Below are 16,732 nucleotides of genomic sequence, written 5' to 3'. Positions count from 1 at the left end.
TCTCTTTCTCTGAAGGAGGGTGTATTCCTGCTCCCAAATTTTGTTCAGATGTCAAAATTAATAATGCCACGCATATACCAAGATGATATGAGAAAGTTTATTACACTCTGAGGCTTTCTGAGGAGAGTAGGGAAGGCCTCCCAAGTTGCTCTAAAATTGGCTTGAGTGATCAAGAAAAGGAGACTGGCCTCAGATGTTTATGGTAGTCAAAGGATGGGGCCAGAGTGAGTGTTCCTTCATGTGAGAAGGCGCCTGAATGTTTTGGACCTCCCACCGATGTTAAAGAAAGGAGCACCCAAGATTTTTTTTTTTTAATCAGCTTATGCAGATGTGCAACAGAAGAGAAAGAGGAGTGGTAAGGTTTAAAAGATATCAGCAGTCCTACATCAAAAAATGGAGTCAGGCTTTTTATTACATGCAGACAACCTATATTTATTTCTTGCTTGTGCTGCATGTCCATCATGGTCTGAGTGGAGCCTCTGGTCCATGACATGTTTACACTTATGCTGTCAGGGCAACCATTATCTGGAACATCGCTAATCACTTTAATGGGGGGAAAAAGCCAATCTCACACTAAATTGTAAAGCTTCTGCTGGAAAGTGACATGTGTCACTGTACTTAAATTTCATTGGCCAAATCAATTCATCTGGATGCAAAACGGTAAGAAGAGTACAGTCTACCATGTGTTTAACAGGAGGAGAACCAGAAACGATGATGAGATACACTGTTGTTACCACAGGTGGATCTTAAAGGATGACAAGGGTATTGACAGGTAAAGGAAGAACTGTGTTGACACTGAAGGAATAACATGAGCAGGGATGTGGAAGGGTAGATGGTGTGGCCCAACCAGAGATTGCTTAAAATGAACATGTGGGAGATGAGATTAGAAAGAAAGGTTCAGTTTAGTAATAAAAAGCTTTGAAAATTAAGTATCTTGGGCTTTTAGCACTGGATAGAATGAAATATTTTGAGGCTATTGAACATGTATTTTCAGTAAGAATTTACACAAATAAAAAGTCAGGAAGTTATTGTAATAGAGAAGAGTAGATCAAGGTCTGAACTAGAATGGTGGCTGTGGGAATAGGAAAGTGGAGGCTGGGGTCTTTGGTGGTCCAATTGGACATGAGGTGAGAAAGAGTAGTGAAAAGTGTGCCGTTTTCTTCTATCCTGGATGAATGGAAGAATCGTGGAGACATTTCTAGGGCACAGAGGACAACATGGGGTGAATTAATAAATTTGCTTCTGAAAATGCCGAGTTTAACATAATGCAAGGACATTGCTATAGCGTGCATGTTTGTGTCCTCCCCTCAAATTTATATGTTGAAATTCTAATGCCCACTATGATGGTCTCAAGAGATGGGACTTTTGAGAGATGATTAGGTCAGGAGGGTGGGGCCATTATGAATGGATTAGTACTTTCATAAAAGAAATTCCAGAGAGTTCCTTTACCCCTTATGCCACGTGAGGAAGCAGAGAGAAGATGACTGTTTATGAACCAGCACGTGGGTCTTCAGCAGACACAGAATCTGCCAGTGCCTCCATCTTGGACATTCCATCATCCAGAGCTGTTTTTCTAAGTCACTAAATCTATGGTATTCTCTTACAGTAGCCTGAATGGTCTAAAACTGACATCCAAGTGTAGAGAAACACTCAAAAATTTTTATCTAGCACCTAAAAAAAGAAAGAGGACTAGACTTACAGATTCTAAAGTCAACATCAGATAAGATACATTGATGAGGTTGCCCAAAAAGACACTGTAAAGTTAGAAGAGAAGAAGACTGAACTTTAGAGAATGTCTACATTCAGGGAACAGGAAGAATATAAAGAATGCTAGAAAAGAAAGCCAAGCAAAATCTATCGAATAAAGAAGGAGCACATGCTTCAGGAATAGAGACAGCTGAAGAAAAGGGGGGTGGCTTACAGTGTGTGATGCTGTTGAAAGGACACGCAGGAGGAACATCAGCACAGATATGTTGAAAGGTGATGAGTGACTTGGGAAAGTAATTTTATTAATTTTTAAAGTCTTTATTGAATTTGTTACAATACTGCTTCTGTTTTATGTTTTGGTTTTTTGGCTGCGAAGCATGCAGGATTCCAGCTCCAGGAGTTAAACCCGCACCCCCAGCACTGAAGGCAAAGTCTCAACCACTCTAGTGCCAAGGAAGTCCTGGAAAGCCATTTTGGTAGAGAGGTGGGTTTAGATGGCAGGAGGGTTAGGGCGAGAAGGGGGAATAAGCGAATATAGACTACCTTTTGGTAAGTTCAAAACTGAAAAGAAGGTGAGTTATGTGTGGGAAAGCTTAGGAGAAAGGCAGAATTTCTGGAAAGCTTAGCTGTATATCTTGGCATGCTGTTCTATATACTTTCTTTAGGGCAAAGGTTTTAGTTAAAAAAAAGATTATGCTATAAATTGAACCCTTAATTCTTGGTAAATTCTAAAGTACATCATCAGTACTTTATAGGTGTGGCCAAGGAGAATTCCACAAGGGTGGGCACATGACTCAGGAGCAACCAGACAGAGTCGGCCCCGGGACTGTGTCTGGAGTGATCCAGAAATTCTTCTGCTGGGTTTTGGAAGCTGGCCGAACGTAAGCTGAGTGTGGCCAGTGGCCGTCTTTTCCATTACATGGGTTGAGCCTGCCTGAGAAAGTGCCAATGCTGAGGAAACCAGAGTGAGACAGACAGAGAGACAGAGTTGGAGATAGAAACCTGGCCCCAGTGGGATCCCCTTTCAGCTGTGCCTGTTCTACATCTGTACTTTTCTGATATGTACGTTACTCAGCCCCATTTTTTGTTAAAACCAGTTTATGTTGGGTGCTCTGCCATTGCAACTGAGACAGTCCTAATATAGTACATCACCTAAAGCTAGGTACACACACTCTCCACAGGTACCTTCTATATGAGACTGGTATTTTTAAGAAATTAACATCTGTTAAAATCTGTGCATCTGTAATTACAAGAACGTCTGAAGAGAACTGGTATTTAACATTTATCTTTCCTTGGGTTGTTGATGAGTTTCACTACAGGAATAGGAAAAATGTAACGAGATAAACGTTAACTTCTGAGTCATCAGAGTACATAGTTTTCTTTGAGATATAGTTATGGAATGCATACACATCAGATTATTACACTGTTTTCCTCAAATGGAATCTTTTGAAAGAAAGCCATCACCACCAACAAAAAGGTGACATCTTTTATCTTTCTAAAGGAAAACCTTTCCATCTCTGTCATCTAATTGCAAGGTTCAAAACTCTAAGACTCTTCTACCACACTCATAGCATGACTTTTCTTATTTGTTTTTGGATTAGTTTCCAATTGACATCAGACATGGTAGCAAGAAACCCTTTCTCTTTTTTATGGTATCCAGCAGCATCAACTTGTGAATCGCAAATACTCAAACTCTCTCCTGAAGATTAGCCTTAACTAAATTGCTTGGGGACAAGAAATGAGGAATTCCTCCTCCATTTGCAGAATTAAAAAAAAAAGAAACTAACTTTCAGAAGGAGCAGGAAGCAGCTTGTCCACAATAAATCACCAGCAAGCAAGTGTTCTGAGGACGAAAAGGTTGATATTAACAGAGGTGGCATTTTTCTTTCAGCAGAAAAGATCTTTCAGTGAATTTGGAACTGACAACATTGAAAACCTAGTCAGCTGAGTTTGAATGCTATAAACTTAGGGAGAAATGTTATTGTGTTTTATATACTTGAACATGCTTCTTCCTCTAATTGGGAGGTAGTTGCATTCAAACGTCCAAATCATCTACAGCCCTTGTAAGCTCCACACACTTAAGACCACAGTTCACTTTTTGTTTATATGCCAAGGGGTTTTACTAATCCACTTAATTATCAGTGGGAATAAAGCATCAATGAGGATAATATTGTGGCACGATAAAGAGAAGTTCTTTGGACCCTGCTTATAATTATATAGAAATGTTCTTATTGCATTATTATATACGAAAAGAAAAAGGCAATGGCCTGGGGGTCAGAAAACTGGTTCTTAGGGCCTGCGTTACTGTTACCAATTTAGAACCATGGATAAATCCGGTAATCTCTCTGGGTCTCAGTTTTCCCAGCTGTTAACAAAGGGAGGATTCTATTGAGACATGGGTTGATGTCTTAGTTACTATTGCTATGTAACAAATTATCCCAAACTGACTGACCTAAAACAGCAACCATTTTATTGTACAAACAGGCTGTTTGGGTCAGATATTCAGGCCGTGCTCAGCTGGGCAATTCTTTAGTTTTTTGAAGCAGTTACTGAGGTCACTCAAAGGTGCTCAGCTGGAAGATGAGATATTCTTGAAGGTTGAAGACAGCCTCACTCACATTGCTTGGCAGAGATGGGTTCAGTTTGTAGGCTGGAACAGCTGCACATTGCTTGTCCAGCATGATAGCTTCTCCAGCCAGGTGGTCTCATAGTGGTCAAGCTACTTACATGGTGGCTAGCTTCTTCCAGAGCGAGCTTAGTAAGAGAACCACATAGTTCCAGTCTAGCCTTAGAAATGATACAGCATCATCTTCACTGCATACTATTTGTCACAAGCCTACCTAGATTTAAAGGCAAAGGGTATAGATCCCATGTGAAGTAGGAAATGGCAACCCACTCCAGTATTCTTGCCTAGAAAATTCTAGGGACAGAGGAGCCTGGCGGGCTGCAATCCATGGGGTTACAAACAGTCAGATACGACTGAGCAACTGATTTCACAGATCCCATCTTTTGATGGGAGCGACGTCAAAGAATTTGGCAGCAATATATACACATTGCTGCTGTGCTGGGTCTTTGTTGCTGCATGTGGTCTTTTCTCTAGGTGTGGTGACCAGGGGCTATTCTCTGGTTGGGGTGCATGGGAGTCCCATGGTGATGGCTTCTCCTGTTGCAGAGCGTGGGCTCTAGAACACATAGACTTCAGTAGTTGTGGCTCATGGGTCTAGAGTGCTAGCTCAGAAGTTGTGACCCATGAGCTTAGTTGCCTCATAACATGTGGAATCTTCCCAGACCAGGGAGTGAACCCATGTCTCCTGCATTGGCAGGTAGATTCTTAATGACTAGACCACCAGACAAATCCAATGGCAACTGTATTTTAAAACCACCACAACTACTTAGATGGTTCCAAATATTACTTTTCATTATTATTTTCCAGGATTGTCTACATTCCCATATTTCTTTAATTCATTCATCACATATTTTAGTCCCTACTCTGGATCAGACATATTGGGTAAAATTGAAAAGCAAAACAGAAAGATGATTTCTGCTCTTACGCTCCTTATAGTCCAATGAGGGGAACACACATTAATAGAGTTTGAGAAAGTATACAATTACAAACTCTGCTAAGTGCTACCAGAATCTCTGTGGTTTCACAACAGAGAGACTGGTTCAATCAAGATGCTGAGTCTCCCCAAGGAAAGAATTTGAAATCTAAAGAATGTGTTGGGGTTGGCTCCGTGAAAAGTATAAATACATCATCACACAAGGCTTCCTCTTGTTGCCATGTTGCCCCTAAATCTTAGTTTCCTAACTCAGAAGACTCTTTTTCTCTACTCTACTTGATTACTCCTTATTGTTGTTCAGTTGCTAAGCCGCGTCCAACTCTTTACAACTCCATGGACTGTAGCACATCAGGCTTCCTTGTCCTTCACTATCTCCTAGAATTTGCTCAAAGTTATATCCACTGAGTTGGTTATGCCATCCAACCATCTCATCTGCTGCCTCACCCTTCTCCTCCTGCCCTCAATCTTTCTCAGCATCAGGGTGTTTTCCAATGAGTCTATCTCTTTAGCAGTAGTTTATTTTGGAATTTACATGTTTAAATGTACCCAACCTCTTAATGTTCTTGTCCCCAGAACTTCTACTGGCTCCCTACTATTTGCTGCTGCTGCTGCTGCTGCTGCTAAGTCGCTTCAGTTGTGTCCGACTCTGTGCAACCCCATAGATGCAGCCCACCAGGCTCCCCCCGTCCCTGGAATTCTCCAGGCAAGAACCCTGGAGTGGGCCGCCATTTCCATCTCCAATGCATGCTAGATAGAATTAATTGGATTAGTACGGCACGGGAGGCCCTACATTTGCTGGCTCCATCCTAACTTCCTGGCCTCGTCTCCTCCTGCCCTATTTGTATCTATGCTCCAGCCGTACCAACCTCCTTGCTATTTATTCCCAGGGCATGCATTAATTTTCACGCCTCTGTGTTTTTGTTCTCACTGATCTCTCTCTGAGGTGAGCTTCCCCCTGCCCCATGTCTCACTAGTATACTATTCACCCACTAGTATTCTAGTATTCATCTTTCCATGTGTTGCTTTAGGGCCATCTACATTAAAATCTATCCTAATCTCTGGGTATGGTTACTCTATCCTCTAAGTGTTCTCTATAGCTCTTTCCTGATACTTCTTTTCCATTCTGCTTTGTTAGCTCTTTTCTGACCCCACTAAATTTTAGGATCCTTAAAGATAGGAACCATTAAAAAAATCATGCCCTCCAAAGAGGCTGTTGTGGTACTTTCCCCATAGCAAGCATTCAATAATTGTTTGCAGAATGAAAAAATGAATGAATATGTATCATTTTGATCAGGTTAGAGGCATACAAAGTGCAAGGACCTTTCCTACCTTTATGTATATTCAGCATTTAGCATAGTGGGTGGTACCCAATATTGATATGTTGTTGTTGTTAAGTCACTCAGTCTGACTCTTTGCGACTCCATGGACTGTAGCTCGCCAGGCTCCTCTGTCCATGGGATTCCCCAGGCAAGCACGCTGGAGTGGATTGCGCATGCATGCTAAGTCACTTCAGTCGTGTCTGATTCTCTGCAACCCTGTGGACTGTAGCCCGAAGGCTCCTCTTTTCATGGGATTCTCCAGGCGAGAATACTGCAGTGGGTTGTCACCCTCTCCTCCAGAGGATCTTCTTGACCCAGGGATTGAACTCACATCTCTTATGTCTCCTGCATTGGCAGGCAGGTGCTTTACCACTAGCACCGCCTGGAAATCCCACCCAATATTTCACTGTAAATAAATGTAGAGCTTTCACTCGTAAACAACTGAATCTATTAAAATGCCTTGCACACAAAGCTGGGTACATTTTTAAGCACTTAACACTAAATGATAAATTCTTTGAGACAGGAATTGTGTCTTCTATGTGTTTTATACTCTCAGATATTGTTTTATATATACAAATCACTGACAAATAAAAGTGCTTGTAAGTCATTCCTTGAGTTCAAAAGTTATTCAGATAGTGTTCGTGTTTATTATATACACATCTCTCTGCTAAACAATATGGGAATATATATTGTATATATACACAGACATTAGAACTCTGGTCAAACATATTTGCCATGGATTGGGATATGCTATGAAGGAAGTAATCTCTCCTAAAAAGTAATAACCACTTCTAGTAAGCCTTTGCTATAATAACTCAATACGCCTTAAGTAGGTCTCAATCTTGTCCTTTGGTTTTGCTATTACAAAAATGTTGCCACTGTACTTGTTCCCACATTGGTCTTTATTGTATTTGAAGAGGGTGAAAATGATGACTATCTGTGTAGAGTGGTGGAGCCAAAAAGCTGGAAGCAGAACTGATGATCATAAAGTGACAAATAATTAGAGTTAGAAGGGGCTAGAAGACTAGTGGGTCCAGGTCATTTATTCTAGTGGTGAAGCAACTGAGGTTCAAGTTCATACTCTTGCTTTTGTATCCCATGATACTCAATTTGAGGGATTCAGAAGTTAAAAGGGTGGACTTCACAGATTAAAGGAAGCACAAAGCTTATTGATGGTTTTTCCTCAAGGGTCTCTTCCAAACAGCACGGTTTCAGAACACACCTGTTGGATCCCAGTCAGAATTTAGTAAGCACACACTTATTTAGACCACAAATGACATTATCCATCTATCTTGGAAAGCATAGTGCTCACCCCACGACCTCTCAACGGTTGCTAAGATGTCCCCTGATTTCATCGACCTCTGTATGTCTTGGTGCCTTGACCTTTAAGGCTCTCTGGTGCCAGAATGTCTGCAGCTGTAGGATCAAAGACCCACAAGGGGAAAAATCCACTTTTAACTGAGATGGAGATTGGATGAGTTATTAGGAAAAACAGCTATATACCCGGGAAACCTTGTTCCTCTGGAAAATGCTTGAACTGTAACCCATATATAAACATCAAGCCCTAAGATCTAAATACAACACAAGCCAGAGACAGTCTCCTGCCTACCAGGCAGGAGTCACATTTAATCTGCCTTCCAAAATGACTTGAAGTGCCCAGCACATAGTAAGTGCTTAATAAATATCTGTGAAATAAATTGAATGAATGAGGTGGCATGAAATGAAAGAAATGAACAAAGCAAAATTATGAGCAAAAGATCAAGTGAGAAGTTAACATTTTTAAAAATAGTGAGTTAGATATTTAAGTGTAAGCCCCCAAATTAAATCTAAGCTCTTTTTGTAGTTTACTAGCAATCAAGGCAAAATGGCAATGCAGTGGGCTTTGCCTAGTTGTTAGTGTGGAAAAGAATATGTCATTCCAGGGCGTCACGTTTTCTCTTTTCTATCTCTTAGGGAAAGTTGAGTTGTGTGAGAAATCTTCTTACGACCCCAAAGTGACATTTACATCTTAAGGAAATGTGAAGATTCTTCTTTGGTTTGCAGCCAAAGTGACTTTCATCGACAGTTTGGTAATCCCCCTCCCAAGTGTCGTCCAGAGTCTTGCTTAAAGAGAGGAACTCCATTCTGGTTACCATTCCTTCCCTGGCTGCCTGTAACTGCCAATTCTCCAAAATCCTCAGCTAGGACCTACTGTTTGAAACTGAACCTCAGAGCATTCTTAAAATATTTTCTAAGCCCTCTCTCCTTACAGATGCCCTTCTTCGACTAGTCTTATGGACTGAGACGCTAGGATATTTTTGCAGTACTATACTTAGCGTGGCTTATAATCCTTGACCATGTTATCTCAGGCGCTCCCTAAGAATCCCTTAACAAATAAAGTAACCCGAGTAGAATAAAATCCTTGTTGATTGATTGATCTGAGGCTTGCAGTGCACTCAGCCCAGTCTTGCTTTACAGCTCTGTCCTCTGGCTCCCTCTCATTCTCTTTCCACTTAGATATATTCCCCTATTTACAACTAAGCTCCATATTTTTCTTCCTGTTTTTCTCTATCTCTGTAATAGTGTCCATCTCCTTATCTGAAGTAATAATTCAACTTTGAGCTTATCTTCTTCACGATATTTGCCAAACAAAGCAAATTGTGAGTATTTGCAACTTTAAACTCATTTATAACACTGGCATATATTTCTTTTAGCCCCAGAATTTGGGGACTAAAAGGACCTTACAATTAATTTTAACTCCTTTGTCTTTTGGATGAGAAAACTTAAGACCACAAAGGTAAAACAGTTTTCTTTTCAATGCCTAGCCTGGTAAATACTGAACCCATTAAAATTTCTTTGTGGTGTTTATTTTCTTAATCATCTCTGTTTTGTGGACTAGGAGATTTCATTTCCTAATTCTTTACACCTTGTCCTGTGGCTAGTACCCTACGTATTCTCAATCGACAATAAACTCATGAACTAAATCAAATGATATCATTAATTTATATTTTATTTCACCTGAAAAGAAGTAATGAATTAATAAATAAATTAGGGTTCCTTTAAAATAAAAGTAAAATACATAAAACCTCTCTGTCATTTGGTTATTTCAAGGCAAAGTTGATAACAGGTGAGTTTTTCCACAGTTCTACGTCAGTCTCATCATTATGGCATATTAATTACCAACACTTTTTTCACCTATCAATCCTGACAACGCTTTATACTAAAAATATTTATTTTGATACTAAGAATTTAAAAAGCCATCATGATTAGGTAAACAATCTATCCAGTGGATAAATTCCCTTTTTAGGATGCCAAATGGGCAATGAGAGTCTTGTTTATGAGAAGTAGATTTATAGAAAAGAAAAACAAATCAGCCTGTGCAGAAGCTTCTACAAACAGGAGATGTGAGATGTGTTCAGAACAAAGAAGGGGTCATCCTTAAAAAACACAAGAAGCTTTGATCTGTTTCCCTGCCTAGAGCAAGGTGAAAGGGTAGAGTCTTAAACAACTCTCATCTGTGTATTTAAGTTAAATGACACTTTCAACATGTACGGGCAAGCAGAAGGGTTACTGAAATGGCAAAAATACCAGCTCTAGGCCTGGTGACTATACAAATAGGTCAAAAGTAAAATAAATTCCTTTTTATTCCTCATAGGTTTAACTATAGGAAATAATGTGTCCTCAAAAGGGAGTGATCAGATAGTATAAGAATGCAAATTTGGCAGAGTACTAAAACCCCAGTAATTTCGGACATTTTACATTCTTGCCCATAATTTAAAGTTCCATACTTCTTTCTAGGCTTGTTACGCTTCCTAGGCTTGTAACCACCCATACTTTTGACAGACCTTGGACACAGTGACTCATTTACAAAGACCCGAGTATTTGAGAGAACACCCACAGGATAATGAAAGAAAGGTGTGACAACTATGCTTGTTTTGGCTCATCCTGGGGAAATGTATGAGCCCTTCGTGCATTTGTGCATGTTCAGTCGTGTCCGACTCTTTGAGACCCCCATGGACTGTAGCTGGCCAGGTTCCTCTGTCCATGGGATTTCCCAGGCAAGAATATTGGAGTGGGTTGCCATTTCTTCCTTCAGGGGATCTTACTGACCCAGGGATTGAACTCTTATCTCCTGTACTGGCAGGTGGATTCTTAACCACCCTTCCTATTGGGAAACCCCTTATAAGCCCTTCAGATATTTGCACATTTTTCCAGAGATAGCACATTTGTCACTACAAGGTCCATCCAGTTACTATGTAATGATTTATAGATGTGAATACTGTGTAAACTGTGTCTCAGAGCATCTCTGACGTCTATCCACTCAGCTGCAGTAGAGAGCTTAAATCTGTTTGGCAAACCTACATAATATCTAGAAACGTTGCTTCTATGTGTAACTTCATCCTAGTTCTAGGACTTTTCATTTCTGAAATCAGAGGTGTTTGCTATTTTGGTAGTAGAAACTTGCCTGCTCACTCTCCTCCACTGACATGCAAGTGAATTAGTGTTATTAATAATTCTGTGCTAAAATGGACAAAAGAAGCATCATGAATCTGGGTTTTTTTTTCTGTCACATCTGTGGTCTTTGCTTGGCAGATTCCACCACCTCCCCAGAAGGATCCAAGAAGAGAGACAAAGAAAAGAAAAATGACAGAAGATGATAAGGCATGGTTATCATCAGTCAGGAGAATAGGCACTTGTTCACTTGTTTCCAGGCAGTACTCACCAGGTATTCAGCCCCCAGAACCCATGTCCGAGGCAGAAACTCAGTTATTGAACTAAATCACAAGGCCACATGTAGAGAAGCAAGGGCGAGTCGATGTGGAGTCCCAGGGGACTGGCCCGAGGTCTTCTTGCCTTGATCGTGTCTCTAAGCAGGTCTGTCTGCATGTGGAGCCCAGAGCAGGGTCTACCATGTGGGGAACAGTCAGGCCACTACAGTTGTGCAACTTGCACACGAGTGCACCTGGCCAGGCTGAACTCTAGCTTAGAGCTCCTATTCGCCAAGCACGGTGCCTCACACTGCGTGTATTGACTTACTGGAAGCACCTGTTAAAAATCCCTAAAGGACTCCCTATGTACTTGGGTGACCCAGTTAGGAGGTGGATATGGTCCAGAGCTCATTATTAGGCAGGTCTTCCAATGCACACTTCTAGAGATCTTTGAAGATGTTATGGGTGTCTCTGTAACTGCAGGTATAACATCTTCAAGGCTATCTCTAGAAGTGTGAATTTGAAGATTGAAAGCAAAAGACTGGCTCATCACTCTCCTTCACACTGTGTCCCGTTCACTACCAGAACATCTATCGCTGGTTGTGAGATGTTTGTGTGAATCCGAAAAAGGGAGATCCAACCCCTCACCAGCCACCATGGTTTAATAGTCGGAGAGTGAGCCAGATTTGAGTCCTGCTCTGCCTCTGGCCAACCTGCACAGTCACCCTTGGTGGCTCTGCCTATATGCCAGTTTTAAAATAACTCTGTAAATCATTTTGCAAATGGCAAAATTATATTCTCTTTGCTTAAAGTATTAAATGCTGTCACAACTAAAAAATTCCACAAGTTTTGTAACTATGTTTTAGCACATCTGTATCTTAAATGTATCAGGACTGTCACTAAATAGAAGTGGCCAGGATCTCTCTCTCTCTCTCACTAACCTCTGGGAAGCCCTGGCCAAGGAACAGGAGGGAGGGTGGCAGGAGCTAGAGTGAGGCAAGGCTGACACCTTCCACTGCAAGCACTGTAGCTAAAAGGCTGCTTGTCAGCTCTAATCATTTTTCCTGCAGGAAATGTCATTGCTTCATTGCATTGCAAGAAAATGATGTCATGGTGTGGGGCCCTGATCCATTTCCTGACTTTTAACCTGAATCTTGTAACCTTTTTCAGCTGTACTGTACCCAGAAAAAAATGAAATGCATTGAATGTAAAGGCCAGTGTGTCTCATTAAGGCCTCTGAGGTTCCACGATGGGGGTGACTTCTGCATATGCATTAATGATCAAAATACAGTTTTGTTTGGGTGTTACATTCTCGGTATGGCATGGGCCCAGGACACATCTTTAAGATGTATCTGTGATTTCTTGGCAGAAACCTTTGCTATACTGAGTGAAATTAGTGGGGACAATGTTAAATTTAATTAGGAAGCCTTGCTTAGTTTTGGCTTTGTGGTGGTGGTCTTCGCTGTTAAATTCTGTGTGAACATGCATAATGGTCCCTGAACTGATATTTAAAATTTTACATACTGCATTTGTGTCTCCGTGTCTTAGGATTGGTTACAACCCCAGCCTAAATGACATTATTAAGCTATTTCCTGGAATGTCAAGGGTTGAAATTGCCCTGTCAAGAACGACTCTGTTCTTTCAGGGTTTCAGAGAGCAAGGGCTCAGATTGCATTCTTGCTCTGTTATTGTAAGTTTTTCCCTGGCAGGAAACCACTAGATCTCAGAAAATTTGCATATATCCAATGAGAGTGATCTCCTGTATGGAGGTTTTCAAGATTGCATGACAACACTGTGGAAGAATCTCATATGGGGAAAGGGGATTTTTTTTTGTTTTCCCCAAGCCCCATTTTAAATAGTTTCCTTCCCACAAGCTGATGTGTCCACATTCAGAGTTATAAGTAACCCAGCCTATTTTCCCGCCTTGGCGCCTGCCACTAGTCCAGTTATATCAACAGCCCCACAAAACTGAGAACAGGCTGTTTAAAGTAAAAGTGCCTTATTCTTTGCACTCTGTAAAACAAATTTTTGGGAGTGGGCATGTGTAAGCTAGAGTGTGAGCTTCTCTGACATAATCTGTAAAATGATGCTAATCTGGATTAGAATGATGCCTGGGAAGATTAAAAGAAAGTAAATTTAGTAAGATGTACTTTAGATGTACTTTAAAGAAATTAGAGATATCTACACATATACTTTGGAGAAGGCAATGGCACCCCACTCCAGTACTCTTGGCTGGAAAATCCCATGAACGGAGGAGCCTGGTACGCTGCAGTCCATGGGGTTGCTAAGAGTCAGACACGACTGAGCGACTTCACTTTCACTTTTCACTTTCGTGCATTGGAGAGGGAAATGGCAACCCACTCCAGTGTTCTTGCCTGGAGAAACCCAGGGACAGGGGAGCCTGGTGGGCTGCCGTCTCTGGGGTCGCACAGAGTCGGACATGACTGAAGCGACTTAGCAGCAGCAGCATGTGATGATGAGCATTAATCGTTTAGTTTCCCTAGGCAAAGGCATAGCAAAAAACCCAGTACTCTGTACTTGCAAGAGCTATAAATAACCGGACATATTTCTTTATTTCTGATTAACAGTTTATACGTGGGATTCCAGTTAACCTAAAGCACTTGCTGTTGGCCTACTTCTCTTATGTATCCATTTGGGATCCTCAGAATTGTGCACATTTTGCTGAGAGTCACTTGCAAAAGTTCCAAGAAGTGACTATTGGATTTACCGACCCAACAGTTAGTGCTATAGGGGCTGGAACGCCAACTATTGATAAAATGCCCAGATTGTTGTTATTTAGTCGCTAAGTCTTGTCTGACTCTTTGTGACTCCATAGACTGTAGCCGTCAGGCTCCTCCGTCCATAGGATTTCCCAGGCAAGAATACTTAAGTGGGTTGCCATTTCCTCCTCCAGGGGATCTTCTTGACCCAGGGATCGAAACTGTGTCTCCTGCTTGGCAGGCAGATTCTTTACCACTGAGCCACCTGGGAAGTCCAATCATACTCATACCAGTCTTAAAAATGCCTGAGTCACCTTAAATCCTTTTAGAACAGAATAGGATATAAATAGGAAAACAAAATGTAAGAAGACAAATAAGTAGCCGTGGTGCCCAATACTAGCTGGGAATGCTCAATTAATATTAAAATCAATTCAGATAATATATTGATAAAATTGAACTCCCTACCTGTATAATCACCAGGCCTGGGGCTAGATACCTTATTACTGCATTAAGTGACAGATAAACATGTGTTGATTTGTGAGCTACCACTGGGAAGCACCTTAAAGGCTTCCATACACCAGCAATTGAGCTGTGTGTCTTTGAACATGTCACTTAGCCTCTCTGAATGTTAAGTTTTCATTTGTAGAATGAAGGTATTTAGCATTGTTATGTCTATGGTGTTAGGTCAAAAATTTTCTGTACTTCTCCATTCTCAAAAGAATGGACTTTTTAGAGACTTATATTCAAAGGTATGTAATAACTGTGTTGAATAAACCAATATCACTTGACACTAATTTTGAGTGCTTACCGTGTGTAAAATAGATAGCTAGTAGGAAATTGCTGTGCAGCACAGGGAACTCAGCTTGGTGCTCTGTGACAGCCTTAGAGGGGTGTGAGGTTGGATCAAAAGGGAGGAGATATATATATATACATATAGCTGATTCACTTTGTTGTACAGCAGAAACCAACACAATTTTCTAAAGCAATTATCCTCCAATTTAAAAAAATAAATACATAATAACTTAAAAAAAAAATTTGAGTGCTTAGGCTTTCTGCTTGACTCATATGCTTGACTCATATATGCTTGACTCATAGTATCACTGAATTCTCTCTGCAGGTCTGGGGATTAGCCTTGAGCATTAGCTCCATTTGATTAGGGAGGAAACAGAGTCTATTGCCTAAAATGACAGAGGGCCAGGAGCTGAATCCAGGTATTTTTCATTCCGAGGTTGCATCCATTCTCAGCTACACTACACCAGTGCATCTCAAACTTTAGTGTGCATCAGGATGACCTGGAGGAGGGCTTCCTAAAATAGAGTGTGGGACCCAACACTAGAGTCTCCAGTTATTACACATTCTCAGCTGATGTTGCAGATCTTAGAACCACATTTGAGAACCACTGAACTGTGCTCTCAAGGGCTACAGATGCAAGACCAAGACATAGAGACTGTGAAAAGCAGGTCTCCAGCCAAGACAAGAAAGACTTCTACATTTAGAGCCATTCAATAGCTGTCTAGTCAAGGCTATGGTTTTTCCAGTGGTCATGTATGGATGTGAGAGTTGGACTGTGAAGAAGACTGAGCACCGAAAAATTGATGCTTTTGAACTGTGGTGTTGGAGAAGACTCTGGAGAGTCCCTTGGACTGCAAGGAGATCTAACCAGTCCATTCTGAAGGAGATCAGCCCTGGGATTTCTTTGGAAGGAATGATGCTAAAGCTGAAACTCCAGTATTTGGCCACCTCATGCAAAAAGTTGACTCATTGGAAAAGACTCTGATGCTGGGAGGGATTGGGGGCAGGAGGAGAAGGGGACGACAGAGGATGAGACGGCTGGATGGCATCACTGACTCGATGGACGTGAGTCTGAGTGAACTCGGAAAGTTGGTGATGGACAAGGAGGCCTGGCATGCTGCAATTCATGGGGTCGCAAAGAGTCGGACACGACTGAGTGACTGAACTGAACTGAACTGAATAGCTGATGGAGGATGCCTTTTGGAAATGGCTGAGCTGTCAGGAGCATATGGATCTTGGATAGTTGATGAAAATTTGATCTAAAGTCCTCTACCAAAGTGTTAGTTGCTAAGTCATTTCCAACTCTTTGTGACCCCATAGACCGAAGAGCCTGGGAACCTGCAGTCCATGGGGTCGCGAAGAGTCGGACACTACTGAGCGACTTCACTTTCACTTTTCACTTTCATGCATTGGAGAAGGAAATGGCAATCCACTCCAGTATTCTTGCCTGGAGAATCCCAGGGACGGAGGAGCCTGTTGGGCTGCCATCTATGGGGTCGCACAGAGTCAGACACAACTGCCGTGACTTAGCAGCAGCAGCAGCAGACTGTAGCCCATCAGGCTCTTCTGTCCATAGAATTCTCCAGCCAAGAATAGTGGAGTGGGTAGTCATTCCCTTCTCCAAGGAATCTTCCTGACCCAGGGATCAAACCCTGGTCTCCCATATTACAGGCAGATTCTTTACTGTCTGAGCCACCAGGGAAGCCCAACTAAAGTCCTTTCTAATTAATTAAACTGTTTGTCCTAAGTGCCAAAGACCAGCTATAGAGAGGTCAGGAGGGAGGGCCATAGGCCTCCTGCAGGAGACCTTTCTCATTATGCCCACAATTCAATTGTGCTTTGAAGATTTAGAATCACTTCCATAATGGCAATGAAGAAAGGCTGAAAAGCATTTCCTTAATTTGGATAATATGAAATTACAGTTTAACGGAACATCACACAAAGAA

At 41.5% G+C, this 16,732-nt stretch overlaps 1 long non-coding RNA gene across 1 annotated transcript; it reads left to right on the top strand.

Annotated features, from left to right (window-relative positions):
- The first annotated feature begins 984 nt into the window (after positions 1–984).
- Positions 985–9,549, top strand: LOC147379535 (uncharacterized). Its single transcript, XR_015168976.1, has 2 exons — positions 985–2,191; positions 8,540–9,549. It is a non-coding gene; the product is annotated as an uncharacterized LOC147379535 (long non-coding RNA).
- Positions 9,550–16,732: the final 7,183 nt, after the last annotated feature.

Source organism: Bos grunniens, chromosome 1, assembly GCF_055505025.1.
Source record: "Bos grunniens cultivar Pamir isolate PY7600 chromosome 1, Bosgru_T2T1.0, whole genome shotgun sequence".
Taxonomy (NCBI): Eukaryota; Metazoa; Chordata; class Mammalia; order Artiodactyla; family Bovidae; genus Bos; species Bos grunniens.
Note: the sequence above shows the minus strand (reverse complement) of the source record. Positions and strands in the feature narration are given on the sequence as shown.